We start from the raw sequence: 11,263 nt of genomic DNA on the forward strand, positions 1-11,263 counted from the left end.
ACACAATATCAAATCAACAATGCGCGCTAGAAAAACTGAAAAACACAAGGCAGCCAACAATGCATGCTAGGATAACTAAATAACATAAGGTAGCCAACATAAAACTGTCAAAATGCGGAAAATTTTAATGAAGATTCTATGAGGGGGTCCCATGTTACATTTTTTTTTTTACAGTTGTTTTTATTGAAAATTTCACGGCAATCTTTTATGGCAATAGAGCTGTTTAAATTTGTAACACACTATAAAAATTTCAAAATTGTGAATTAGATATTCCACTCGTAAAAACTACAGAGTATAACACTGAGGCCCAGCTGGTCCCCACATGCAGCCTGAACGTCAAACCAATCCGGTAAGCATTCCAGACTGACCAACAGCACTTAAGAATCAGTCGAGCGAGCTTTTTAAATTTGCTTATTCTTTAATCGAACCTGCTATGGCATTGAATCATTTGTAAAACCACTTCGCGAAGAAGACAGTAAGGCTCAGCCGGAGAGTACAAATATCTATCGAGCGACCACAGGGTTGTGAGCATACCGACAACTTCAAACCAGAACTGTCCCGTGACTTCAGTATAAAGTTGTTTTCTTAGTTTTCACAAAGGTCTAAACTTTAAGGAACCGCGTATTTTTCCTGTTTTTACACATCTGTTTATTATTTTTTTTATAGTAACAACAGTGATGGAAATCGCACTACGTGAAAGGAGGAACAGTTAGTTTTCTTGGGTAAGTACAATAAAAGGCAATATTCGTTGGCAACAAAACTTGTGTTCTGCCCATCTGAATATTTACCGACCGATATCCCTACTCTATTCCAGCAACAAGCGGCTACTGAAACACGCAGTGTGACCCCAGCAGGACCGAGCGAGGTGGCGCAGTGGTTAGCACAATCCCGCATCCGGCCATCTTGATTTAGGTTTTCGCGATTTCACTAAATCGCTTCAGGCAAATGCTGGGATGGTTCCTTTGAAAGGGCACGGCCGACTTCCTTCCCCATACTTCCCTAATCCGATGAGACCGATGACCTCGTTATTTGGTCTCTCCCACCAAATCAACCAACCAACCCAGCAGGTGATGACCACCATCTCTTTTTCGCACAGCTGTAACGGAGCGCACAGTTTGTCCAGTATTGGCTCGATGCAAGAGCATGCAACGGGGAATTCTGCGCCATCTTGTCCCACGGCGTTAAGGTGCGTTTGCTACGAGCAAGATGCGCTCGCGAAGCGGTTGGATGGAGCTGTTTCGTGAGGCGGCTGTCTCAGCCTCCTGTTTACAGAGAGCGATACGTTGCGCGAAGCAGGCACGAATAAGGCGAGCCGTCAGTCTGGACGAGGCAACCACGCCGGCGTGCTCTGGCCTTCCTCTGGCTGCTGCACCAGCGTCCGCCCTCATGACGACGCTGTATTTGAAGGACGGAAGCGATGTCGCCGAAGTTGGAGCAAGGAATTATTCTGTCGACGATTTCAGTCACTACGTTTACATGGGACGCATCCTCCGGAAGACGAAAACTGAATTTCGGAAACCGTCTTTCGTTGTCGTGTTTACACGCTGCAGTCTGACGCTGATTTACTAGCCAAGTCAAATATGGCGTCTGCAGAACAATCGTTCTAGTTTATGATTTATTCAGAACAATCGCAATTTCTCTTCAGTTGAGTATTAAAAACAGACGGTTTCGTGCTAAGTCTAATATTTCTTCTTTTCCCTCCGCGTAAAAACTGTCACTCCGTCCATATTAATCGACTTTTTTTAAAAGAAAGACGTAACTGAAAACCCAAGTATGTTTCAAAATCATTTTTTCGTTTACATAGCAGCAAAAGTCGATTGTGTAAGTGGAAAACCAACAGTTAGATCCGAATTTCCATAATAGGTATTGCGATATCGATTTACCAAGTCCGAATTGGGAGCCCCACGTAAACATAGTGAATATGGGAATCTGTTGCAGCTAGAAATGACAGTGGAATCCACTGAAGATATCAGAAACTTCATCTGCGTTACTACACAAGATTTTCAGTATCCTGCGTCAATGATCTGCTGAGATATCTAGTGACAGCAGTTCATACCCAAGTTTACAGTACTTACTTAAAAATGTAAAAAAGCATACCCCAAATTATCCCAGCAGTCTGAAACGCGTTCATTGACGCTCTTCACGAATAAGTAATGTTCGGTATTATAGCTCGTATTTTTAATATTATTTCAAAACATGTATTTCTAGGACACAAAGGAACGCGCTTCTTTTACAAGTACAATAGAAAATTTGCATAATCGATCCATCGATTCTGCTTTTCCTCTTCCTTCACCTTATGCTTCTGTACGACCAACCAAATTATCATTTTTGGTCTGGAACTTGAGTCTTTCCACGCATCCTCCCTTCTTGTCCGATTGTGGTTTACTTTTTCTTTGAATCCCACAAAAGCAAGTGGTTTTGACGTAATCCTATCAGGTAGAAGCTTTCCTCCTGGCTCGTCGTCTCGAGCGCAACAAAGGACGTCGCTTACGGTACACAAAACGATAGAGGCGAAGAGGTCTTTGATGCGCCTCGCCGCGAAAGAGCATCATACAATACGTTTACACTGCACGAGACTTGCCTCACGAAACTGTTGCGCGAGGTGGTGTGTGCAAACACGCCATTACCCGCTACCCTGTTGCACGAAATATGGCAGCCTATGGCATAGAAGAGAAATACAAGCGTGATCGCTTGAGCGGCCATGAACGCTATATGCGACTTGTTTATAGTGGGGGAGAATTGAAGAACACCTGCCATATCAGGGAGATTTAATTTCCTGAGTACTGTTCCTGCTTCAGATTCCTCGGGCACTGTTTTCTGCTTCAGGGTACTCCACTTGCAATATTCCCATAGAACAGTCCCCCGACCGGCCTGACATGTCGGACTTAGAACGTTTCTGGAATATGATTAGCCAGCAACTTGTTTGTCGCGTTCCTCTGTATACCGAGATCTCTCTGATTCCACGCTTGTACTTTTAGAGGTTCCGATTGGAGCACATGGTAGCTTGCCATGTACTTCATTCTTAATGTCAGCGGTTATATATAGTTTATGTACACTTCTGTAACCATTGTTGTTACTGTATGTCACATACTCATTTTGCTGGGATAGATAAATAAACTATGTGTAGTATACAGTTCATTTCAGTCACTTGTATCCGTTTTGGTGTAGCAATTCTGATAAACATTGACATACTTTGCTTCGTTTTATTTATATTTGTATCATTCAAGGTCTAAAAGACCCAGCACCAAATTTTTACGTTTAAAGCACGCTGCACGGTACATAAAGTGGAACTATTTTGAAAGTTGTAGTGCTGAAGAGTACAGAAACATGTATCTCTCGACGTAACTATATTTTCACTATTTCTTGAACTTTAACTATTTATACCATGCTGTAAGCAAACAAACGCCTTTTGAGCACTTACCTACGTCTGCGAATGAAGAAGTTTCTTTTATAGTCAGTAGCTGTTGAAAACTTTAAAGTGTCAAAGAAATTGTACATTCTTCTTATTTCACAATATGTATGTAGCTATAACGATCCTGCTTCAAGTTTACTGTTCTTATTTTCTCTGTAGTTTACATTCAAACACCTCAGGTGTCACCATTACACAGAGATCTCGGGTTTGATTCCCATCAGCACCGTGTGTGTAGATATTAAACGTGACGTTATTGTGTGTGCGCTTTAAGTACTTTACAGTATAATTTAGAATCTACGCTGGCTTCTTAATTCGTACACTACATACATTAGAATCTAAGTGCTTAAATACTTCGATCTTTAACTTCAGTCGCTGAGGTCTGGCTGAACTGATGATTACAAAGGACCATACTGCAAACATTAAAAAAGAGTGGAATAAACACAAACATATGCCAACTTTCTCAACGACGTTATTTGTCTTGTAATCTCCTTAAATGTTACGGTGCGGTGATGTGCCTTGTGAGGCTACCTAGTGGAAGAAGCAAACGTGACTGCTTGCTGTTCCATTCCAGAAATACCCACAAAACGTCAAACATGTTACTCCGGTCCGTTTACGACCAATCCATGGGCAAACTTAATTGATGCTTAACAATAATTTGCATAAGAAAGATTGAGGCACCAAAATATTATAAGTTGAAAAATGTTCAAATGGGTGTGAAATCTTATGGGACTCAACTGCTAAGGTCATCAGTCCCTAAGCTTACACACTACTTAACCTAAATTATCCTAAGGACAAACACACACACCCATGCCCGAGGGAGGACTCGAACCTCCGCCGGGACCTATAAGTTGAAGGAGGAGGAGATTAGTGTTTAACGTTCCGTCGACAACCAGGTCATTAGAGACGGAGCACAAGCTCGGATTAGGGAAGGAAATCGGCCGTGCCCTTTCAAAGGAACCATCCCGGCATTTGCCTAAAGCGATTTCGGAAAATTACGGAAAACGTAAGTCAGGACGTCCGGACGCGTGTTTCAACAATTATAACTTGTTTCGCACTTCTGACTTCTACAATCTGTGAAATGCGCTACATTTCTACGGATTCTCATCACTTTATATTTACAAGCGCGTGCTTATCAACCCATTAATAGTGGACAGGGTCGTCGGGAGTTGTCTACTTTGATTGTAACCGAATAACATATCGATACCACAGTATTATTCAAGCTAGGAGTATGAAGAAAGCCATATTCAATTTACTTGTTCCTACAGAATGTAGTGTACGCTTCTACAGCCTGTGAACGAACTCGCTGTATGCACAAAAATTAGCAGCCGAATAGGCACTTCAACTGCGGAATTTAGGCAGAAGACGATTACTACTGATTTTCATCTCGTCCGACAGACGGCCCATTCTGCCATACCCGCTATGGGTTGCCACTGAACAACATAAAGGAAAAAAATCTGCAAACGTGTTACTGCCCTAGCAGAATTTACACTTTATTAAAATCTTCAGCGTGCAAAAGCGTTCAGCGATTGAGACATTTTGTTGAAACGAACCCTACTCATCCACGAGTCTCGGCTTCCCTTTAGGCAAATAACGCCTTTGAACCACGTTTTGTGCTATCACAGCCACGCACTTTCAGTAAGAAAATTCGAATACAATTCTTTATTTCGTGGCCATCTTACTAACGACATTATTCATAAAGAGACGGGAAGATTAGACTTTTCTTCACACACAAATCAGTACAGTCTGACCTCGATCTAGTTATACAGCAGATCTCAATGTAAGCGTGTTTTCGTGACGCACCAGTCTAAATGACAACGTTCTTCATCTATTCCTGTCTTTTCACCTCTACATATTTAGTACGTCCACCAGTCCATAATCTGTATCGCATGTTCCAGACTTTTCTACCCCCTCTACTAGTTCTTCCAGAGAAATGTTCACTGTTCTGTGTGTTTTAGAGGATGTTCCCCTGGCAAGTCAATTATTCTTGGGACATTATATGTCGTCTCTTCCTGCGTTTTCTCTTCATTTAGTGTTTGACGTTCCTCTACAGCGACACACTTAAAATGTTACATTTTCTTCTTCTTCCATTTTCACAAGGTACTAATTAAGCTTCTGCTTCCTGTACTTCATATGTATGCGTTTAGGAACTTTTCCCTCTCTTCCAATATTTCATTTAAGATTTTTTTATTGGAGTATACTTATACGTCTACGTTACTTTAAGTAAATGTGAGCTTTTCAGAAAGTAAGCACAATGTATACAGCGTATGTGAGCGTAAAACTATGTAATCACAAAACTTTGTTAAAGTTTAGGACGTAAATGCAAAACGGAAAATCATTGGTAAACTATGCATCGCAAAAGTTTTGTTATACTTTAGGACACAAATGCAAAACTTGCAAGACGTCAACGCTACCATCTGACGATGGGCTCAGGCCCGAAACTAGTAATGGTATCATTAAATCATTTCGGAAAAACCTGTGGCGGGTTGCAGTATTTCCTACAAATTGATTTAATAAAACAGCCTCGATGTTCTTCAGCGAAAATGGGCAGAATAATGACTTATACGTCTACTTACGCTTTCTCCCTTGCTTCGGTGATCCTGTATAAGTTTACTTCTTAGACAGAATAATTCTTTCAGTATCTTTACTACTCTGGCTTCCACAAATCTGATGTTACCCAAATAGCTATTCTCTCTTCTACTATATTCTAAAACTTTCATTTTTTTTATTCCTTATACGATATTCTGTGCTAGCTACGCCGCCCGCTCCATTGAACAGGTAACAGTTTTGCCTACTTTCGGCTAGAATCGTAACGTTACTCCGGAATCTAGGCTTTTTTTTAAAAAAAAAAAAAGAATAGCGTTAAATTAGCGACACTTCAGCATTTAATAGAAGATTGATAGTATTAAACGGTTGTAATTTATTCTGGCATGGATACCAGGTGTGTATACGCGATGAAGTTTGCCTCACAATCCGTTACTTCCCATTGACAAGCAAATATTATACATTCTGCCTGTCGGCAAATAAAACTTATTGGACAATAATTTACGAATAATGCCCCCTGTAGGACACTTTTGCGTATTGTAGTTTCCAGGGTTTTTATTAACAACACGGTTTCTTTTGTGGCCTGGTTTCGGAATTTTTATTAGCCTCACATCACCGCAGAATGTTGACAGAAATCTATAAGGCAAGAGAAAATTAGTTTCATACAGGGCTAAGAGAACTGGTGCTTCATTAACGTGCCAATCATGCAGTAAATAAATAAAAATGGAATTATTTCCATATTTATGTTACTAATTACTTAGACTTACCTATATTTGTTAAACAAGTGTTTAGAATTATTTTGCACTGACAGTTAACTTTAATCAATGATTTTAACTATGTAAAACGCTACCTTTCTGTGAAATGACGACTTATTTCACCTGAAATTTGAAAGCCCCGCAACAATAAATAACTCGAGTTAGAAATAACCAAGTGAAGGTTAATCTTTGACCAGGTACTCAACGTGGTTTATGATGTGAGGCAGTACTGAGGTGATTTTCAATATACCGCATAAAAATACGATAATCCAGTCCGCGGAATACCTTTTCGTATATCATTATCCATGAGAAACTGTTTCATTGTTATACTGCAAATTTTTCTTTATAATAATAATTATAAGTGGACTTTGTTAAGATAATACTTTGGAAAGGAATATTTACTGTGTGCTCATCAGGGCTATGAACAGATTAAAAACTACTGACGGTGACACATTATCCTCCAACGAAACCTTGGCACTGAACAATAAAAACTCCATTATAACTGTAAGGCTACAAAGTTTCAAGTATACGGTCATCTTCGAACGTCTGACGAGTCTTGGCACATGTCTGTGTCGTAATTTGTAGATAGTATAGTATAGCCACAAATTTTTCTGAATTTTGTCTGCAATAAATTTGGTAGTTTAAATTGAGCTCGCTGTTACACTGCGTCAGAAATGACCCACTCTTTAAAGAAAACCATCAAAGCATTTCAAGTATCATTGGCTCTTTTGCTAAGTAATTTAAAGTATGCGAGTAAAGGCACATTCTTTTTTCTTCAGTTTGCAGACGAAAAGATATTCGATGGTCTAACCACACCGTATGTACTATGATCTACAAATATGTAATAAGAGAAATACTGAATACACGGTTTCATGATTAATAGATCAAATACAAGCAATGTGTTACCTTCGGATAAAGCACTCCCCCCTCCTCCTACTATCTCTCTTTCTCTTCTTGTGTTTCCATTCTTGCGCTGAGAAACAGTGACATCTGCAGTTGACATTTTCCACAAAATTCCCACAGACACAAGTCTGATACTTTAACATCCCAAAACATTGACGTATTCTTAGGCAAAGAGTCCACCTACTTGTTGTGGAGCAGAGCAGAAGGAATAGCCCTGACCAATGTTTATGCCTAGAAACTATTTGATCTATTCCAACATAATACTCATTTTTAGTTGTTTCCCGTCTTAAAAGACACATAGTAGTTGTGCATGCAGCATTACTTGTAATTTTCACACTAGAGTGACAGCCAGTGGCTGTAGATAAACTACATACTATTTAATAATAGACAAGTCATCTGTCACTTTAATGACAATTTATTTCCAGATTTAAGTCATCATTTCTTGTGATTACCTACTAAATCTGATCTTTATAACATAATCGTTCTGCTAACGAACATCTTTATTCGGAAGATATTAATTACTGTCATCAAGCGAGTCTAATTTCACGAGGTTAAAAAAACGCACGTACCTGAAATTTGGCGGATTTACTTGTATTTTTCGTGAGGGTAGTTGCTAAATAGCGGACATCACATTCACAATAGATTGTATTTAGAAACTATTTGTGTAGACTTACAACATTAATAATCACCGCTGAATGTGAAGCTGATGCAACTTAAAATAATAATAATGAAACTGATTGATAAATCGTTTATTATGAAATAGTGCGGAACCCTCATGTCAACAGTTAATTACACACACACAAATCATTTCTGTCCAATACGACTCTCGCTTCCCTCGTAAAAGAAATCCCCTGATGCAAGAGGAGCGGTTCAAAAGAAGAGAAAAAATGCAAAAGGAATTTCCTCCTTTGCTCTTCTGAACGTTTACCAGTAGATGTTTCTCGAAACACTGACACACTGTGTAAACAGTTTTGGTATTTATGTTGTTCCTCGAGAGAACGAACATAAGGATTGCAATCACCTTACTTGACATCGACGGAAGAAAGCTTCTGCTATGATTATGTTGCTTTCCTTACCTTGCGTTGAAATTACCACTGCAAAACATCACACAGTACAATACTACGAAACATAAGTTATGATTCTGTTGCTTTCCTTACCTTGCGTTGAAATCACCGCTTCAAGGCAGCGCGCAGTACAGTACTATGAAACGACACTCCTTAAATGGCACAAATAATAGATGTTGCACGAGTGACACCGACACATTCTCACACAACACACCACCAAAGTAAGGTTACTCCGCTCTGTTAGGAGATGCGGGGCACTCCGCCTGACAGCGGTAGGGCGCGGAGCCGTACCGCTGTCTGCTACTAGACCACACGCTCAGTCAACAAACGAATATGCACTCGAGTGTCTGACCTGACAGACAAGTTAACACAGATGACTTTAACACCACACCACACTACACTACACAAGAGCGGGAGTCACGGGACGCACGAGAGCCACGGGCGCTGGACTGAGGCGACGCAGCCTCGCTCCTCGGCAGGGGCGCTCGCACTGGCCGCCATCTTGGCATTCCTCGGCCGGCGCGCCGCGGGAGGAGAGAACCGGTCGGTGGGCGGCGGGCGGCGCGTATAGTCCCTGCCCCTCTGGCCGCAGCTCAGTCGGCGCGCCGGACACACTGCCCAGCGTCGGGCTTCGGAGGGAGCTACGGTCAAGAGCAACATATGCAGACTGGCGCCTTGCGCTATGTAGGCCGGGATCTCATACAGGGCGTACGACAGAGAGGGAACGTTGAAAAATAGAAGGGCATGGTGAAAAGTTCTCTGCTTGACTTTGATGCCTATGAAATTTTATTATGTTGTTTCATGTTACGCAATGACGTAATTAAATATGCATTAGATCCGTGGAAAAATTTTCTCTCTATGACATTTTAAGCTAGTCACATTGTGTTTCGTCCACATGGATAACCTATAACAATGTGCCTTCAAAAAAACTGGATAAATTTTTCTCAGACTTATTGCCGCGTTAGATCTGTATGTATACTCAAGCTTTCAACTGCGATTTTTGTCGTCGTCATCGGGATCTAGCTGCCGAATAACTTTGAAGAATACAAGAGCCAGATAAAAAGTTCTCGCCTTGGTGTCGAGGATCAGAGGGTGAAAAACTTAGCTTATTTCTCTGTGGCCTTTCGGCATCGAACAGCCGTTTTCATGTGCCATTAAGGATATAATCGCCGTCTCGGTTAAAGTTATTGTGGTCAGAGTCGCGCTCTACCAAAATTACGGTTTGGTAGTTTTGGTACAATACATAAATGACGTAGTAAATGGTAAGAGTAACGCTAGGGGTGGTAGAATCGATAGGGATAGAAACATAAATGAATGTGTAGGTGAGAAAACTTCACTTCGTTTTGTTTGGTTGTTTGTTTTGCACATAATTAGAACCGCTCATCATTCAGTTTAATACATTGTGTATGGCTCTGAGCACTATGGGACTTAACGTCTATGGTCATCAGTCCCCTAGAACTTAGAACTACTTAAACCTAACTAACCTAAGGACACCACACAACACCCAGCCATCACGAGGCAGAGAAAATCCCTGACCCCGCCGGGAATCGAACCCGGGAACCCGGGCGTGGGAAGCGAGAACGCTACCGCACGACCACGATATGCGGGCGTACATTGTGTATTTTATACCCTTACAGAACATAAATTGCATTTTACAAGTAATAAAAATTAGGTGATCACATAACTTCTGTCCTTTTTTGTAACCAAAGCAATTACTTTCGAAGGAAGTACAGTTCACATGCAGAAACAAACAAAAATGTATATACTTATTGTTGTTATTTTGTACTCAATAGTCCTTTTTTCATAATCATCAAAGGGAAGAGTGTCCTGTTATAAATGCGAAAGTTGTTTATGAATAACAGAAATATGTTTTGTACAAGTTCGACTAAGTATTGAAGCGATGTTTGACATATTTTTGTTTCGCAATCTTTTTTTTATTTTTACCTTTTAGTTCAGGAAATTACATTTCTAGCGCTATATGATAAAGCTGTAACTTTTTCTTTATTTTTACCACAATATCCCTCTTTTTCACTTTACAAACCAACAATTTTCGAATAAAACCTGAATTAAACTTTGATAGTTTCAGTTATGCTGTAGAATCTCTTTATTCTTAAGTAACAGATGGGAGGATAACTATTTGGAACAAAAATTTTCTGTAGATTAACCGGCCCTTTATACACGGTGAACATTAATAAAACCGACAAACTGCAGGGACGGATTCTCCTGACTGGAAATGGACGGTGTGCGTTCAACGACGACAAACAGTCCCGGAACAAAGTACAAAGGTGCATCGCATCCACGTTACAGCAGATGGTCAAAGTGGCCTTCATGAGATGCCTTTAATCCCACAAACCAACCAACCAACCAACCAACCAACCATGAGATGCGATGCACGCGTTCTCAGGTCGGTAAAGAGGACTGGTGAAAGAAATCCCACAATAGTGATGGTCTGGTGCGAAAGCCACAGACAAAATCCTTCCCGTAGAGGGAAATCCGCTACTGACAATCCTTGCACTCGTTGCAGGTGACAGGGATAGTAGCGGTTGTCATGCAGAACACGCAATATCGTACTTTGGCTTACACCATGT

At 40.6% G+C, this 11,263-nt stretch overlaps 1 protein-coding gene across 1 annotated transcript in view; it reads right to left on the minus strand.

Moving 5' to 3' along the window:
• LOC124777426 (ankyrin repeat domain-containing protein 6) overlaps positions 1–9,218 on the minus strand; it is a 709,541-nt gene extending 700,323 nt beyond the window's left edge. Inside the window, exon 1 of the mRNA XM_047252825.1 lies at positions 8,769–9,218. The gene's annotated coding sequence lies outside the window, so the exon portion shown is untranslated. The remainder of the gene's footprint in view (positions 1–8,768) is intronic.
• Positions 9,219–11,263: the final 2,045 nt, after the last annotated feature.

The sequence above is a fragment of the Schistocerca piceifrons genome, chromosome 2, assembly GCF_021461385.2.
Source record: "Schistocerca piceifrons isolate TAMUIC-IGC-003096 chromosome 2, iqSchPice1.1, whole genome shotgun sequence".
Classification (NCBI taxonomy): domain Eukaryota; kingdom Metazoa; phylum Arthropoda; class Insecta; order Orthoptera; family Acrididae; genus Schistocerca; species Schistocerca piceifrons.